A 20,321-nucleotide genomic window follows, 5' to 3' on the forward strand; every position below is an offset into this window, starting at 1 on the left:
CAAAATAGGAGAAAATGTTTTTCATAAAATTTGAGAGAAAATATTTTCTGGATTAATAAAAACACACCAACGATTTCCACAACCCACCCCTGTATGCCCCACCCCCAACTCCACCCCCCACACCCACAAACTCGACCCCACCTCCCCCCAACCACCTCACCCCTCCCCCCACCACCCCCACACCCCACTCCTCACCTCATTACCCCCACCACCCCTCACCCCACCTTCCAACACCCACCTCACTACCTCCACCACCCCTAGCTTCCACCACCCACCTCACTACCCCCACCACTGCCCCACTACCCCCACCACCCCTCCCCCTCTGTATTTTTTATTTTACTTTTATAAAAAGGGAAAAAAAATTCTTACCCCCACTACCACCCCCCTCCCCCGGTAGCCCTACCCCACCTTCCAACCCGTACTCCCCACCACCAAAAGTTGCACTCTTTATTCAAAAACTTCATAGTGCTTTTGCTTTGAGTACATGCAAATGCTCTTAAAATGACGTTTTCCAACGTGCGTACCAAACACAAGAAAATCAATAGAAAAACCCACTTATTTTCCAAGAAAATATTTTCTTGGAAGGAAAACATTTCCCGTCCTACCAAAACACACGAGCTCTTCCACCTATCACACTAGTCTTTAGGGTTGGACTCTCCTTAATTAGTCTATAACAGCATTAGACACTTTTTCGATCTCCGATTAATAAGATCATTCAATGATACAAACTCGTTGTTTTCAAGATCACAATGAAAGACTAATGCGATGAGTTGTTGATTGAAATTAATTACAATTACTAGACTGAGAGCTTCTTGAATCTCACAAGACAATTTTCAGTACGATAAGTCTTAATCTCTGGATTAACCTGCTCAAGCCTGCATGAACCATACCGATTAATTAATTAAATTGAGATATGATTTAATCCGTAATTGATATTTTCTTTTTGTTTCATAGACTCTCTCTGTCTCAATTCATATTGACAAAGTTACGACTTACACGTACGAGAGACAAACTATTTATTTTTTGGTATAAATTTCCCAATAAGTTCTTTAAATTTTTGGAAATAAAATTCATATATTTCATTTCCTTTGGAAATATTCGGTAAAAATAAAAATAAAAAAAAATAAAAAAATAAAAATTACATAAAAAGTCAACATATAGTACTCAATTGCCACATAAATTAGGGCAGAAGAAATAATAAATGGTGAATCTCAGAGTATGAGAGTCAAAGTACTTATTTATGGGTATAAATTTCACAATGATGTCTTCAAGTTTTCCAAATAAAATTTATATAGTTTAGTCTCTTTGGAAATGTTCAGTTAAAAAATGAAAATATATTTGAAAATTACATAAAAATTTAATAATTCAAAATATCAAAAAAATTATAAAAAAATCTGGTCAAATAAAAACTTTTTAGCTAAATAATTAATAATGTTGTCACGTAAATTGAAAAGAAGAAATCATAATTAGTGAATTTTAGATGATCAGTAAATTAAGAGCTATTTACCTGTAGTAAAGAAGAAAGTAATGAAGAATTACTGCAATCTCAAGCTTGGCCAAGTTAGATCCTGGGCACGCTCTGGGGCCCATTGAAAAAGGAAGAAGGGAGCCTGGCTTAGTTTCAAGATCCTGTAAAAATTTCACTTAATCACTAATTAATGAGTAATAATTACATGGATATTGGCTTATTGAAGAAAATTTCATGCCCCCGAGGGTAATTATGAGTAATAATTACATGGATGTTGGCTAAATGAAGAATTTTTTTTATGCCCCTTAGGGTTTGGTTTCGTGGTAAGACCGCAGCTTGTGACATACGAGTTAAGCCATGTCATGGGTTTAAATTCTGCCGTTGAGTAACAACGTCTGATATTTAAGTGTAAAAGGGTAGCTAGGGAGGATTTATGTGAATATATCCTTTTTAGGTCACTATTTATATTTTTTTTTCAAATTGTTAAAAGTTATGAAAATATAGCCCTTCGGACGGATAAAACATCAGACTATCGTCTTATTTCGTCTACAAAATTTTAGATCATAAAACTACATTTTCATAAGATTTTCAGTTTGCTAGGAAGGATCTTTAAATCATGGTCTAAAATGATCCATAAGTTTGCAAGAGAAATAAAAACAGGGTCATTTGCTAAACAACTATTCCAAAAAGAGACAATTGGGCAAAATTTCTAGAAGGATAAAGAGCCAAAGATGAATCTAATATTTGAATTTTATAGGTTCAAATTTATAATTTTACCACTTTCATCAAATTTATTAGGTTCATAGTTTATTATTTGTACATATCTAGTGAATTTTTAAAGACATATGCATAGCCTAAGCGAAAACCTAGAACTCAAAGCTTATTCATTGAATACACCCCTATAAAGACCGAATTCAACAACAATATACCTAGTATAATCCCATAAAAAACCCATTAATCATTCATTAATTAAATTTTGAGTATACCATTAGCACGCAGTAGCAGCAGCAGCAGCAGCAGCAACAACAACAACATACCCCGTATAATGTCATAAAGTGTGGTCTGGGAATATATACCATTAGCACGCGCTCTCGAAAATTTCTCATATAAAAAAATTAGTGAAGAAAATTTCATGAACACAATTAATTTAGGGCATGTCACTTACATCCCATCTTGAAGGATTAAATTCCTCAGGTTTGACATAAATATCAGGATCCATATGAATAGTCCATGCCAATGCAAAAACTTCCACCCCTTGGGTATGGTGTACCCTGCACATACAAGAGATAAACCAATGAATCATTGGATTTAATTAAGTATGAAGTTGAAGAGGATATACATATAAGTCGAGTGTTCATGGTTCGGTAAAAAATCGATTCACATAAAAAATTGAACTAAGCCAATTAAATAAATCGATATTTGTTTTAATTTGGCTTGAATTTAATAATTCAAATAGTACTAAATTCTTAAAAATCAAAAGTCGAACCAGCCGATAACAACGAAAGTGAAAATATTATCATATTTGGTTTCGTTTTAGTTTTAATAATTGAAAAATGAGTAAATATTTGATTTGATTTTAATTTTAATAAAAAATCGATTCAAACCGAACCATGAAAATCCTACTCATAAGTAGAAGAAGTCAATGCTGAGTACTAACCATTTATGTTATAAGGAGTATTTGTGTCTTTAAAGAATACTGTCTGGTTGCTAGCAATACGCAGTGTTTCATTAATAACCTTTCAATATTGAGAGAGATATAGGAACAAATTAAATAAGAATGCATGTTAGTCCAAAAGAGTTTGATATTGATCTTGAAAGGATAAAAGAGAAAGAGTTAAGTAATACTCCCTCCGTCCCATAATAAGTGTCATCTTAGCCAAAAACACGTATATTAAGAAATTAATAATGCAATGTGAAGTTTACCAAATTACCCCTATATAATAAAATAAATTATTTTTACCTTTTGATTAGAGCATGCACAAGAAGTAAACCTTTTGATATTGGTAATCCAACAATTCCAAGTTACTATATGGCTTTTCCAATCATCATTTAGATGCTACTTTATTGTCTAAGGGTAACTTGGAAAAAACTAGTCAATTTATGTCTTGATTTCCTAAGGTGACACTTATTATGGAACAATTTTTTTTGGCTAAGGCGACACTTATTATGGGACGGAGAAAGTACACATTGTTGGTGTAAATATATAACTTTTATTAAAACTCTCTCCATCTCAATTTGTGAGACCTTATTTTCTTTTTAGTATGTTCCGAGCATAATGATTCATTTTTAAATTTGGAAACAATTCAACTTACACTTCCCATTTTAACATTAATGAGAAACTTATTGCAACACAAATGTTATAACGTGTTTAAAACTACCAACAAGTTTCAAAAGTTTTTATTTCTTTCTTATAACTTTGTATCCAATCAAATTATATGGAAACGGAAGAAGTTAATTTTACATAAAAACTGCACAAGCTATCCACTTTTCAAATCTATTTCTTTAGAGATAGCCAACATTTGAAAATTCGTCGAAAAGTAGCCACTTTTGATGTGGAAACACCATGATACTGTCATGCATTTCAGATTTAAAAAAGAACGAAAGTGAAACCCCATGACAGTATCCTGGATTTCGTCCAAGTACTATGATGGAGTTCCACTTTTTTCAGTTTGAAATATTCGATAGTGTCATGGATTCTAAAAATCAGCTGCTATTATATTTTTGAATGATTTTTGAATCTGTGACTATTTTTTAATTAGTAGACCGAAAAATAGCTATTTTTGGATCTTCCCCTTATTTTACATAGTAAGAGAAGATTTAGATATTTTACCTTACTAAGATACTTCATTTGTCTAATCTCGCCAAAACTAAGGCCAACATTTGAAGATGATCTTCTCTTAACTATATCCTCTTGCTCCTCCTGTAAAGCGAGAATTTTTTTAAAATATCGTCATATAATATAATATGAAACATAGTAATAAGTACATACCTTTTTCTTTCTGCAAATACCGACATATAAAATAAGTACATACCTTTTAAAATATCGTCATATAATATAATATGAAACATAGTAATAAGTACATACCTTTTTCTTTCTGCAAATACCGACATATAAAATAAAACGGAGTAATAAGTATGTACTTTTCCTTTCTGCAAATACCATCATATAAAATGAAATGGAGTAATGAGTACGTACTTTTGCTTTCTGTAAGAACTCGGGATGTTTTTCCAAAAACATAATTGCCTTTGTAGCCATTAGAGCAACCGGTTCATAACCAGCAAATGAAAACAAAATTAGCATCCTGATTATCTTCTCATCATTTAATCCTTTGCCTTCATCATCATCATCATCTAGCAACATATCAATTATGTTGGACTTAGGCATTGCTTTATAATCCTTTGCTATCATGGCTCTTCTTCTTTCTACTAATATCTGTTGAAGTATCTTAGCTAGTGCTCTTCGAGCCTGAAACGATAATAAAAGAATATAAACTCAAATTAAGCAAAGAATTGATGTTATAACACAAAGCAATGTGCATTTTATTGTGTTTTAAAACCACAAATAGCATGTTAATAAACCCTCTCAAAATGCAGTTTTAATTAGCTTGTGATAGTCACACTATCCACGTATGGTATCACAAAGAGAAAATGTCTTGGGTTATAGTCGCATTGTCACCAATTTTTATTTAAAAAAAAGACAAAGAATTTCAATGTATTTGGTCAGTATTCAAAAAGAACTAGCCCTGCACGTAAAGAGCATGTTGAAAACATATTAATTAGGAATATTAGCACTTTTGGTCTCTCGATCGGGTAAATCATGATATATCCTTTTGTTATATAGCTAAGCACATTAAAGCTTAAATTAATTGAAGTGATTCACTTTTGGTCCCTCTAACATATCGTACCTTGATTGCCTTATTGTAAGCAAATCCGGGGATATTAATAGGCAAGCTGCAAACACCACTAATTATGCAATTATTCTCCTTGAACACAGCATCAAATAATTCTTGATCAACCTCACCACCTACAAAAATTCTCATAAACACCTCAAATGTAGGCTTTTTCATCTCAGATAAGAACTCAATGGGCTCTTCCATCGCAGCCCATTTCTCGAACGAAGTTTTCACAACTTCGTTCCTACAATCAAAATAGGTGTCGGATAAAAATCCCTGGCTTTTTATTGGAGCTGTTAATCGACGAATATGCTTGTCTTCTTCAATAGAAGTTGTTAGTCCCACTAGCTTTTTCATATAATTAGGCATACCTCGATTTAGATTTTCTTCATCCATCAAGATTCTCCTAGTTATTTCAGGCTTTGTGACAATACTACTCGGCTTCCCAAATATGTATCCCTTGTACATTTCTCCCGGGCCATACCTTTTTTTTAAAAAAAAATAAAAAAACGAAAATGTTGTTTAGTACAGAATATGATGAATAATTGACCATCAGGGTGTGTTTGGTACGACAATAAGTCATATTATGGTAATCGAAATTGAAATATATTTTTTTTGAAATTATTTTTCATTAAAAGTAAGGGGGACAAAAGGGATATTAATTTTCTCGCGTATGTTTTTTCTCCAAGAGTCCATTTGAAATGCATTCCATTCATAAAAAGGAAGAGATCAATAAAAGTTATCTCTATGACATGCATTTTGTTCTCTCTCTAAATTTACGACTTCTTTCATCAAAAATATGTGAGAGCTAATTTTCTCGTTAAATGCCTCTCTGATCTTCTCTACCATTTTAGCTGCTTCTATGATTTATTCATTTATTTCCTACTAGTTTTTTTAAATTTCAGAAAGCTAAAACAAACATAGATTTTGAAGACGACATAGAAAGAAAACAACCGATTTTGCATCGCTCAAAATTGACAATTAATCCTACAAAATAATTTCTAAAATTCATAGTGTTAAATGTAATTGGGGGGCAAAGTTTGTGTATTCTGAAAAATCTTTCCTGAACAAAGAAAATTTTCCTTCATACCAAACACACCCTTGAATATCAAATAAGTACCACAATGAATGAGTGAGAAACTTAATTTACCTAGTTAAAAAGTAAGATAAGAACGAGTCTGGATCACCACTTATGGAACTTGTGAAGTAAAAAAGTGTGTTGCCAACATATGGCCAGCCCATATCGCCAGCAGGGATGTGATATTTCTTTGAACTAAATTTGATTGTATAATACCACCCATTTGCTCTCTTTAGTATGCTATAAAGTGTTAAAATCCCAACTGCCAAAGCTGTGCAGAAGAAGGCTAAATCATACCCCATTGTTAGCTTTTTCTAGTCAACTACAATCTAGGAGTCTATAATGGGATTTTTTGGAACTCCCAATCAGTAATTACATATAAGAAAGGGGAAGTGCGCAAGTATTTGCTTTTGGGGCGCTATTTAACTTGTGTCCGCTTATCATTATTATTATTATTATTATTATTATTATTATTATTATTATTATTTTTTGCAAGTTTAGTCGCTTTAGGAATAACTTCAGACGTCTGCGACTGATATTGAAAATCCGCGCCTGACTTCAGACATTTTTGTCTGAAATATGGCCTTGTGAATGCCAAACATTAGGCATTTTTGCTTGAAGTTCGGTATGGCTTACAAAGGCCAATTTCGGATACTTTTTATTGAAGTTGTGGACTTCACAAGGCTAAACTTCGGACTTTTTGACTGATGGCTTGCCAAGGCTAACTTCAAATATTTTTTTTACTGAAGTTGCAGCCTTGACAAAATCAAACTTTAGATATTTCTTACTAAAGTTGTAGAGACATTTTCATGTATGTCTGTACGTCAGTCATAAATATAATAGGCTAAAATTTCAGTCATATGTGTCTAAAGTGTTTTTGCCCAAGAAAATTGTTCTTCGAATTTCAATAATCCAACACACGATTCAACTCCCAATAACTTCAAAAAAGCTCAAATTTGAAACATAAGTTCCATGTATATGTCATCTCTAGCTATTGTACTTTTCAAGTATGCTCACCAGTGCTAATCATGTCATCTATCATTGTTTTAGAGAAGCAAATCAAGTAGTTAACTTATTGGCTAATTAAGATGAAATCTACAAGTGGAAACAAGACCTTGTATCACTCTCTTCAAGATCTTCTAGAGAGGCAAAGGGGCCACTTCAACTTGACAAATGGCAAACACCCTACTTTAAGAAGGAAATATAAGAAATGTAAATTTTTTGTATAACTTTCTTTGTTATTTTGGGAAAGGACTTTGTATAGGCTAAAGAAAAAAAAATGTATAGACTAATCTTTTCCTTAGATTGTTTTGCAATCTCTTTTGTCGACTTGAGGCAAGGTTCTATATGCCCCTCTAGTCATTGTAAGTTACTTACATAAATTAACATGGTAGGGGTCCAAGCCGAACTCCTCCCCCCCCCCCCCCCCCCCTCCCCCTGCCCCCACCACACCATAGGCTCACAACCTAATGGTGATGGCTTAAATTTAAAAAAAAAAAAAAGTTTCATATATATAATAAAGAACAAGCCTCTATTCATCAATTTATCAAAAAAATAACAAATCTAACAAATCAATTTCTTTTTAGGTTTCTCGTCAGTTGTTTAGCATAAGTATTGGGGCCAAATAAATTAGAATTCGTCTCGAAAAGTCTCATCACTATTGGAAACAGAGGTTTTTCCCACTGAAGTTCAGTGGAAATTTCTGTTATAAAACATGATTTTTTTAATCGTTCTCACCGAACCAGCTCACTCGTAAAACACATGGTGGAACTGGAAAACTTCCTAATTTTTCCGTGTGAAAACACAGGTATTTAGGTTTTCCCACCGACATTCAATGGGAATAGCCACTAAACATTTTTCAGTTGGAATTTCAAAATTTTGATTAAGATTGAAGTACTTACCACTCCACCACCACAATTCTTGCTGGTGGAAGGACATTGAATTGTTCTGGCTTGCTTCCTGGTACAATGTTTTCCATTGCATTGAATTGTTCTAGCTTTACTTCCTGCAATTCCATGCATAAGTCAGTAGTATCTCAATTAGAATCTTTCTCACTAGTTGATCCTACAATGTCGAAGACGTTATCTCAGTTGATTTATTTTACTGTAGTTTTGAAAAATTACCTTATCTAATAGTAAAATTCCAGTAGCACGTACTATACGTAGTAATTTGATGTAATAGATGCCAGCTTAGACAACTGCTTGGTTGCCACACCAACACAATACATATTTTCTTTTGGTAATAATTCCCTTTTAATTGCCAAAATGAATAATGTAATTAATTGAATAATTTCTGTTGGGCCTTGCATGTTTTGATGATTAACAGGTCAACTGGTATGTTCCATCGTAGAGTCCAAATGTGGCAAGACTCTTGGAATAAAGAGATCTCAAGGTACGGACTTACGAACAAGATATAGGAATCCTTGAAAGAATTATCCTACAAACCATATCTCAAGCCGTGTGATAAGCAGGAGGTTGACTCCATCTCAAACACGATCTCTCCTCAAAGTCCTTATCCTAGAAGGTGTTTATGTTAAGCCGAATTGCAACTTACATGCTGCTATATATTTTCAAGTCTTCTACTGAAGAAGGTTACATGCTCAAATAGAGAGAAAAGCGGAAATCGAGCAAATAAGCAAAAGAAATTTTGAGAGATTTGATTGGCTACTAAAGTGAGACCTGATATGAAGGACCAGATTGAAAAACCAGTTTCATAGTGTGATGCTTTACAGTCTTCAAATCTAGTATTTTGTATTGGGATTGTTTATCGAGATGTACCTTTTCAGCTTTCTTAGAAGCATTGTAATAGGTATAAACTATGGTCAAATTCAGCTCCAAGTTGAGGGCAACTTGGAGAGGACTCAATAGTCTCGGTAGATTGTTGAGTTAGGGATTAGAGTTAGTTTCTAGGTTGCAAGCTTTGTAATCTGAAATTTTTAAGGCTCACAGTTGTAGTGAAGTTTAGGACAAATCTTGCAGAGGTGTAGGTCGTGGTTTTTCACCTTTATGAGCCGGGTGATTTCACATAAAAATACTGTATCGTTACTTTTCTGTTTTATCATTACTCCGCAAGCTGAACTTAGGAACAAATAAAGTAACCTAGTCCATCATCTAGGCGAAAATCAGAAATAACCCAAGAGTGTTATTTGGTCGTGCAAGATATCAATTTCGTACATATGCATGTTCAATGCCAGGGAATACGAAGATTCGAACATATGTCATGACATTCGAGTAGAAAGATTAAGCAACACGTTCGACCAGTTCCCCCAATCAACCTTTAATTTGTGTTTCAAGGCGTCTAACATAATATATGAATCCTTTTTTTTTTTGAGTGTCGTTGATCGGTTTTCTTTATACACCCCTATCCTCACACTTTAGTGATTGAGAAACAATACTTTCTTTACTTTTTCAAATAGAAACGACAACCCCCTTCGACTCAAAATCAGTTGATAAAATAATTATTGCGGAGCATGTAAATTCAGAACAACCTTGTACTATTTGGACACTGCTCAACTTATATAGGTCCAAATTATTCCTAATCATAACCTAGTACAAGGATGCCTGCTGCTTCTATATAACTCAATCTATATAACTAATAGTATGACTAGGCATTTAAGATATTTTGTACGAGTATTATTTTAAGGTCATTGCTAAAATCCGTGCAACAAAATTTGAAATATTTTCCGTTAGAATGTGTAGTATTAATTAATTTTGGGTTAATTATAAGTGTGTAAGTTAAATATGTGCATGTAGGGGGGGTTGTCCGTGGTGTTGTTTGATTCAATTTTTTTCTTAAAGAAAACTAAACTAAGGAGCCGTTTGGACATGATTTGAAATCATGATGATTTGAAGATGAAGTTTTGTTTGGACATGCAATTTGGATTCCTCTGGTTATATTTTTTCTCATATAGATAAAAATCCCACAAGTTATGAAAATCGTCAAAACTTTCTCAATACTTATACAATCAGAGCAAATCATAGTTCATAAATAAAATTAATATACTACTAGAAGACCTTTCTAAAAATACAACATCAATTGATCAAACTTTAGTTCAATAAAAAGGAAAATTGAACATGAGTTGTAATATAACTACTCTTTAATATTTGGTAAGAGTAAACTTGTTATAAACATACTATCAACTCACAGATCTTTTAATATTTGATATAAATAATTGGTAAACATGGTTGGTCAATATATCTACAAACTTATGGATTTTTTTTTATACAAAATATAAATTTATGGGTCAAGTTTTACATTTAAAAAATTTGAAATCATGATTTCAATCTCAAATCATGCCTTTTTGGATGATTTGAAATTTGAAATCATGATATGAAATTGACGTTGAAATTTTTTTGCAAATTGTATAAACAAACGCTGGTTTGAAATCACAATATACAATGGCCTACTAACTAAATTGAGTTTCAAATATTACAATCAAAACAAGTAAATTAATATAGATGTTGCCGATTTTACCGGGTTTGTGGTTTGATTTTTGCTGTTGTTTTCAATTTTACCAGACAATAATCTGCTGGACTCTGGTTCTAAACTTCTAATTCTGTTTATTGAGTGTATTTATGATGAAAGGGGTCTTGTGGGAAAAATAGGCACTATATTTTTGGACAAATACTTATTGGGTATTTATAATCAACTAATCTTTTTATATTTAGTTAACTAAGTAAAATTGTTATTCTATTTAAAGTGTTTTAATAGATGTGTCAAGTTAATACAGAATAAGTAAAAGTGGACGGAGAGAGTACAATAGTAAATTTAGTGGTGGGATATGTGGCGCGTTTTAATTGAGATAACAACTTATGCATGGAAATTGAAGGAATCTAGCTGGAACAATTCAATGCAATGGAAATGATTGCACGAAGGTAGTTGGAACTTGGAACAATTTAATGCAGTGGAATTTGTTGCATGAAACAAGGGTGATTCAAACAACCTGTTCTCCATAATATAATGATGAGAGTTGCTAAATGGCCACACCAATTTGATCCAGATTTGGTCATATTTATATAAAAATTACCATAACTTTTATTGTATAATTTTAAATTAAACTTTGAGAAAAAAGGATGGAAATGACATTAAGTAAGCATAAATTGTTAAATTTATCCTAAATAATTATATGAATTTACCTCATTTGGGTCATTGTGGCCAAAATAGTGTGGCCAAAAGACCTTATTGTATAATGATATGTATTTTTACCTTGTTTTATATTGTATCACCTCTAATTATTATTAAGTCATCTAATGTCAAATTCATCAAACATATACTTTAAAAGTTGTGCAACCATTAATAATTCCTTGAAGTTTCCAACTCAACAATTAATAATAAGGGTAAAATAAGTAGAAAATGGTAAATTATCTCTTGATTTTTCAGACTGAACAAGTAAAAATGGATATTATTTTAAGTATACAGGACAAGTAAAAATGAACTGAGGGAGTAATAATTTTCTTTATATGTTGGCAGAGTCTTTACCTGATTTTCCCGAAGGAGAAATTTGTAAATCTCCTAAATTAATGCTTAAGATTTGATACTATACTGGTAGTGTCACGATCTGGTTTTTTATCAAACTGTGATTGGAATCGGTGCCTTATTTTAACGGCGCGAACTAACCATCTTCATTTTCTCTTTCTTATTAAGAGCCCGTTTGGATTGGCTTATAAGTTGCTTATAAGTTGTTTTCAGCTTTTCTGAGTGTTTGACTAACTAGCTTAAAGTCATTTTATGCTTAAAATAAGCTCAAAAAAAATAATTGGGCCCATTTAACTTAGCTTATCTAAAGCAGCTTATAAACTGAAAACAGCTTATAATTCAAAAAAAAAAAAATAAGTTAAACTACCCCAACTTATTTTTTTTGGCTTATAAACTGTTTGCAGCTTATAGGCATAAGCCCATCCAAACAGGCTCTAAATACGGACTAAGAACACAAAGGAAAGACTTCATGAAATTAAGCGGAGCTTATCAAAAATTCTTGGAGTAAGGGAAGGTCCTAGCATGTAACTTAGTGTTGGGGTTTTTTGCCTTGATTTTCTAACCAAATTTGAGTTTTACTTTTCTTTTGAAGGAAAGTCAAAGTATTATCATAATTGTTTTTATTTTTCTTGAAAGAAAAATATAACTCTCTTCCATATTTGGCTAATCCTTGTCTTGGAGGAAAATTTTTGTACATCTATAAATTGAAGACATTCTTCCCACAACTAAAAACACAATAGCATCCACAATGTAGTCACTAAAGAGTTTTGTTTATGGAGAGATTATTCTCTCCATAGTTTTTAATGCTTTCTTTTAAATTAGGTTTTTTAAGATGTAGGTCACTTGATCAAACCATATTACAATATTATGTTTTTTAATATATTTTCTTTGTTGTCCGATTTATTATCGTTCAAGGTTTGTAAATTATTAGCTTCTGCATGACGCCCTGTTATTTCGATCCCAACAACTTGCTCGTCTGCAAATCATGGGCCTGCGTAGACATATGTCAATTTAGGTTCCAAATAAGTGGAACGAAGTACACCACAATGATACTTAGTGAGTCTCAATCTAGAACGAGATTTAAAGAAACATGAATTAATGCATTATGTATAAATTCTTAAAAGCACGAGAACATAAAAAGCATATTTAAAACATCTATACTTTAACATTGAAACAATTCTTGACAAAATCTTAACATAACTTCGAACCGTTCGAAGCATAAAGTTTTTCTTATTGAGGAGTACCATTTAGCACTGACATTATTCTTTATTTAAGTTACCATATGATCAAGTATGACAAACGATCCCGCCCAATCGACTGTAACACATGATTTGACGTTCTTTTGCCAGGTTAATCATGTTATTATATCGCTGAGAACGGTTTGGTGCGAGATGATTCACACCATTACAGATTGACAGCACGAGCCAGAGGATCATTGATTTTCAGTGGACGAATATTTGCCTTCACGATTTCCTCCTTTATCTCAGTTCCAGGGGCGGACACATATACTAATTTTTGGTGCTTGAGCACCCATTAATCGCAGCGGATACTCTACGTAGACACATAGAAAATATTAAAATTTTGACATAAAATATTAAATAGCATCTAGGAAGAAATAAAAGATCTTGGTGCTTTAGTTAAAATGTGATGTTTCTTAGGCTAACCCATGAAGGAGCTAAGCATATGTAATTATTCAGGTTGTGTTGGCGCTTGTTCAGAGAATCACGTGGTCTGAAATTCGCTAGCATGCTAATTCCGCATCGACGATGGTGAAATAGCTAACGACAAGAGTGGTTATAATTGAAGAAGATTATAGAGCAATATTGAGTATAAAAACACAACTCTTTATGTTTTCTCTTTCTTGTTTCTATACGTGAGAATGACTTTATTATATATATATATATATAGAAATGCCTTCTTTATTTAGTTAGGACTCCAAAATATTCCTATATATTAATATAAATAATTGTAAATTATGTCAATATTTGAATTCTAAACTAATATGGATTGAACTCTACATTCTCTCTATCAATGATGTCTTTGAATTCACTACGAACACTTTTAAATATGTCAACATTCTGAACTAATATGGATCGGACTCTACCTTCTCTCTATCAATGATGTCTTTAAATTCACTACGAACACTTTTAAATATGTAAATATTGTGATCGGGAAGGTAAACTGGACGTCTAACAGATGTTAACTCATCGATAAGCAATTTTGTCTCTTTGCATAATATGTGCCTCTTTTTTATCAAATGCACCTAGCTTCCTCCGTCTTCATTAATATAATGGAGCAGTTTCTGAGAATATTGGCGTCAGATGCATGCATGGGTTGTTGTTACTGATGACTACTGAAAGAAACAAACTTGGCTTGTAAAATCTGATGATTACATGCACATATACTACGTGTAATAAACTTGCATGCATGCAAGCCCACTAGCTTCAAAACACCTGCATCTATACACAGATTTGTTTACATGTATAACATAAAAAAAGTGATGGCAACCATGCATTTGGAATTTGTGCCTCCTTTTAATCAAATGCACCTATAGCTTCCTCCGTCGTCTTTAATATATAGCGCAGTGTTTGAGAATATTAGCATAAATATTACTCCTTCTGTCTCAAATTATCTGTCATGATTTGCAATTTTGATGAAGTGTAATGAGGTTGTCTTTCCATGAGTTGGGGAGATAATCCAATCGTAGTCAATGTCCATTATTTGATTGAGCATGACGTGGTCTGCTAAACGTTTTCTCAAATTATTTGTCATTGTAGAAATTCAAGACAAAATTAATTTTTACCTTATTAGTAATTATTTTTAAAGACTACAAACACCTCAATTGATGTAGATGGCACATAAATAGTAAAGTATATATTCAATGAAGATAAATTATATTTTAAAACATAAATAAGAGTAAGTAAAAAATCTCTCCTAATTTATGTTTTCTAAAGGGTGTGTAAAAGAAAATCACAGATAATTTTGAGACGAAGGGAGCATTATGACGGGAGTTTTGGGATATATAGCCCTCAAAAGCCTGCATGGGTTGTTGTCACTAATAAGTAATGACTACTGTTGGAGTACAAAGTATATAAACTTAGGGACTAAACTGTCTAGATTGGAACTTAGTAACTAACTATTCAAATGTTAGTTAAGCCGTGTACCTTGGTCAGTTAATGATCATTAGGCTAGGTGATTAATTAGTTAGTTATGATTAGTTAGATTGTGTATATATTCATTGGATTGAATACTTTTGGTGAAGAAAAACTTTTATTAATCCTCACGAACCAACATTTACATTGTATCTTCCAGTTTAGTCCCTATTTAGAGTATGCAAATAAAACTTTTCATGTACAAGTGTATTTTCTATCTCAGTAGCTCCTCTATCCATTCCTTATGTTCCTGCTTTTGTCTTCTACTGAGAAAGTAGTATTTGCGGTCCTTGCATTCTTGTTGAACTTGAGTCAATAGGATGTGAGGTCTTGGGACTTTGGAGTCCCATACGGCTGAGTTCCTTGCCTTCCATATTCTGTATGTTAGAGCTGCTAGGGCCCCCAATACCATTTCCCTGCACCCTTTTCCATGTGTTGACATGTCTAGTCTTCTCCATATACCGTTGAAATCCAGTACCTGGGTTCTTTTCTAAAGCCATTGTAATAATTCCCCTAGGCATCTGTTGGAAAATTCACATCCATAGAATAAATGCTCGATGGTTTCTCTCTCGGTTCCACAAAGTACACACCTGTCATCCTGGCTTATTCCCATCTTCATTAGTCGATCTTTGGTTAATAATCTTCTATGTAATGCTAGCCAGTTGATGATGTTGTGTTTAGGTAGGATTCCTCTTCTCCATATCCACCTACTCTATGGCCATTGATTTTGCACTCCCTTACTCCATTTGTATCCGCTGCCAATGGAGTATTTCCCTGTCAGAGTTAGCCACCCATCTTGTACATAACTCGTAGCAAATTTGTCTCTGATATGACATAATTTCCGCCAGTACCAACAGCAGTCTGGGGGTGTATATATTGCCACCATCCTTTGTCCTTTATGTAAACATTGTGGACCCATTTTACCCAGAGGTTGTCTGTTTTTTAGGCTATGTTCCACACGTATTTCTTTATAGCTACCTCATTCCACCTTATGCAGTCGGTGATTGATGTGCTGTGAATTTCGGCACATTTTATGCCTTTGCAACTAGAAGTGTTGCTTGTTTTTAAGTGTTTTTATAGTGTTTCTTATATTATTTTTGTGTCTTATAGGGTTGGTTGACTAAGGATCGTAAATGAGATGAAATGCTGAAAAAACGGACAAATTGGAGCTAAATGTCGGTCCGTAACTCATGTTGCGGACCGTAACGTGATCCGTAACTCATGTTACGGACCGTAACGTGATCCGTACCAGAAAGGATACGTGCCGCTATGAAGGACGGTCCGTAAGTCCTGTTACAGTCAGTAACATTGAACCGTAACAGGACCAAAATTTCTAGAAAGTTTTCATGGAAACCATCGGTGTTACGGCTCGTAACTCATGTTACGGTCTGTAACATCTCACCGTAACATCAGCCAAATTTCCAGAGAGTTGCTAAGTAATGTCACACGTTACGCCTTAGAAGGACGGTCCATAACACAGGTTACGGTCCGTCGCATGATGGCCGTAACAGCAAGCTGACAAAGGACGAACCGAAGGACGGACCGTAACCTGTGTTACGGTCCGTACCGATGCCGCGTAAGGGTGTTTTTGTCCAGAAACTTGGCGCGATTTTTGACTCTATAAATACTTAAAGTAGGGTTTTATTTCAGCAGTCAGATTTCTTTTGGGAGCATTAACTTTAGGTCTTTCATATTAGAAGTGGTTGGAGCATTTAAAGCAACAACTTCACTTCCATTCCACATTGGATTCGCATCGTATGTACATTATGTCAACTTTTAAGCTTTCTTTATTAGCCAAAATTATGAGTAGCTAATTTTAAAGCTAAGGTTGTGAGTCCCATGATGGATATTATGTGAATGGGTTTCTATTATTGATATATGCATAATGGTTGTTAGTATTTATTCTGTCTTTGTGATTTAGCGTTGGGTGATGATTGCAAGCATTAGCCTAAGCCATTATATTGACTTTTCTTGGGAAAGAGAGTTAGTATTGGTAAGATTGAATAACAATGACTCGAGGCGTTAACCCTCGTTTAATAGACTAACTTAGGGATAAAAACAAGTCTAAATTGGCATTATTGGTCACTCTTCGATTGCAACTCTTTTATATTCGAAAGAATCATAAAGAGGAAATACGACTTAACTGTTGGGAAACATTAGGAAGTCCTTAAGAGATCAAGTGCATATTCATAGAACAACCATTAGAAATATATCACATTGAAACCTGAAGCATAATATCTAATCAAATTGGGGAACACAACCTTAGTCTCTATCTCGCATTAAATACAATTCCTGTCAAAATATTTAATTACATTATTCAACAAATATTTCAAACTATCAGGAATAGGATTAAAGCCTTTAAAGACTAGTATCGCATAGGATTAGTATCCTTTGCTCTCCATATTCCCTGTGTAATTCGACCCCAACCTTGTTGGGTTACTATATTTGACAACGCCCGCTTTACGCCATTAATAGGTGTAATTTGAGCGTATCAAATTTGGGCGCCGCTGCCGGGGAATACAGTTTAGAAATTACTAATTGTTGTGTACTCTTCTTTAAAACTTTTTCTATTCCATCACACCTTGTTTGCTGTTGTAGTGAACCAGGTGAACATGGCCAGAAGACCCAATCACAATCAAGGAAACCAAGGGGGGCTCCAAGTGAACCCTCCTGCACCAGAAGAGGAAGAGGATGAGAATGTATTTGCGGAATTCATCAATGAAGCTGATTATGCTTCGGTCGTGGTTCCTCCTAGAACTGGAAATGCTAATTTCAAAATTGATAGCTCCATCTATCAGCTATTGAAACTTGAAGGCTATTTTCGAAATTCTTCGGAGGATTGTCCACTCCGACACTTGAAGAACTTCCTGCATGTATGTTCTTAACAATCCCAAGGTGTTGTTCCTGTTGATGCACTGTGGTTACGGGTTTTCAAATATTCCTTGGCTGGCCAAGCAAGGGAATGGTATGAAAAGCTCCCCAGCAATATTATTCATACCTGGAACAAGTTAGCCAACATATTTTTGAAAAAGTGGTTCCCACCAAGCAAAAAGGCCGAGCTTCGGGACAAGATCTTTGAGTTCAAAAAACTTCCGGGGGAACAATTATATGCAACATGGGAGCGTTTCAAATACTATCTAGCTCAATCTCAGACTCATGGATTTCCGGATGCTATCCTCACCGAGAAGTTCTACAAGGGGTTACCGTGAATCAAATTGCTGTGAACACTGCAGCAGGGGGATGCTTCATGGACAAATCATTTGTCAACATCACCAGGTTGCTCGATAAGCTTACTACCCACAATCAAGCTTGGCACTCGAGTGACAGTGAAGTTTTGTCATATGGTAGTCCCTCTGCTGCCGCGGTGGCCAAAGAAAATCATGAGCGAGATCATGCCTTTGCTCAATTACAAACCACCGTGGATTTATTATCGAAGAGGCTTACGGAGAAAGAAGCCAAAGGTGTTAATGTTGTCGAGGAGATGCCACCTCATGCTCCCGGAATGTACCAAGTCTCTGAAAAAGCTTATCTAGAGAGGCAGCCACAATATGAAGATGCTAATTATGTCAACAACTCGCAAGGGGATTATCAACGGCAAAATTATCAAGGTCCGGGTAATCACCCATGGCAAAAGCCTCAACAACAATTTCAAGGGAAAAATTATAGCAGAAATGATTAGGGTAATCCAAATCAAGGGAATTACAACTACAATAATTATGGCAACAAGAGCTCGAACCCCTACATTCCACCTAGGGGGCAAGCATCCAATTCCCAACAATGGAGAGATAATTCAGCTAGCAACTCTGCTGGTAACACGTCTAATGATTCTGCGGAACTGAAAAGTATGATGCAGAAAATGCTAATGAATCAGGATAGAACAGAGAGCACAATCAAGGGAATGTCTCAGGTTCAACTATCTCATTCAGCTTCCATTCAGAAACTTGAATCGCGATTCAGAGACCTTTCCAGAGAAGTGTATACTCCTCAACGTGGACAACTACCAAGTGATATAGTTCCAAATCCAAAAGGTAGTGGGGAAAACTCTGTGGAGCATGTAGCTGCTGTTAGCACCAGAAGTGGAAAAATACTTCAAAGTGCTAATAAAAAGGTGATTGATCTTGAGTCAATTGTTGTAGAAGAAGCGCAACCTGATGTATCTGATGATATTATGGAGGAAGAAGCAGAGGAAGAAGTTCCTATTGTAGCTGAAGAGGAGCAGAATCTTGAAAATCTCAAGGCACAAGGAGAAAAACAGGAAAGGGGGAAGGCAAAACTTTCTGGCGCTCTTCGCCCTTTGAGCCAATTGTTCAAATCTTCACCGTCTTTTCCTCAAATACTAGTGAGAAAAACAGAAGATGACAAGTGCTTGCAATTTTATGATCAACTCAAGCAGTTGACGATGAACATTCCTTTCCTAGACGTTGTCCAAGAAATGCCTGGCTTTGCTAAGTATTTGAAGGATCTCTTAACAAAGAAGAAAAAGCCATTGAAACACGACACTGTAGGTATCACTCATCGGGTTAGTGCTATTCTTTCCAAGACCACAATGCAAAAAAGGGAAGATCCTGGAGCATTCACGATTCCATGCACCATAGGGCAGCAGGATTTTGCCAGGGCTTTGTGTGATAACGGGGCTAGCATAAATCTTATGCCCCTGGAAATTTTCAAGAGATCAGGATTAGGAATGCCAAGGCCTACTACCATGAGGTTGCAGATGGCTGACAGATCGATAAAAAGGCCAGTGGGGGAATAAAATCAGGTTGAAATGAACGAGATTGCAGTGGCCCTGTAATTCCATGAATATCTATTCAGACGCGTAAAGATCTAAAACGTGCGAGGAACTTCATGCCTGGCATATCCCCTGCAGGCTGCAGCTAATGAATTAGGCGACGACACTAACTTGAATGCAACTGATCATTTATTTGTAGCGCTGATACGGAAAACTTTCTCAGTTTTTTCTTCTTAAATTCTAGCCTGGAGAAGGAAAAATAGACATCCAGTTAGTCTCATGGATTGAACAAGATACATCATATCTTCTTTAAAGGATGCAACACATATATGGTCAGAGTCCATGAAAACAGGCACATGAGTCCCCAAGATGGTGAAAATTCTTTACTAAATGATTTAGTTGGTGCAGTCACGACCAAAACTTTCTTGACATTTGATAAGCTGTGCTGCAAATCGCAATGATACAAGACCAATCAATTAGAAGTATTATACAAGATTGACACGGATTATTTACTCAAAAAGGAGTA

General features: G+C 34.6%; 1 pseudogene; it reads right to left on the reverse strand.

The window, feature by feature from the left end:
* Positions 1 to 429: 429 nt before the first annotated feature.
* On the reverse strand, positions 430 to 6,820 carry LOC132636718 (beta-amyrin 11-oxidase-like; annotated as a pseudogene).
* Between the last annotated feature and the right edge of the window lie 13,501 nt (positions 6,821 to 20,321).

This window comes from Lycium barbarum, chromosome 4 (assembly GCF_019175385.1).
Source record: "Lycium barbarum isolate Lr01 chromosome 4, ASM1917538v2, whole genome shotgun sequence".
NCBI lineage: Eukaryota > Viridiplantae > Streptophyta > Magnoliopsida > Solanales > Solanaceae > Lycium > Lycium barbarum.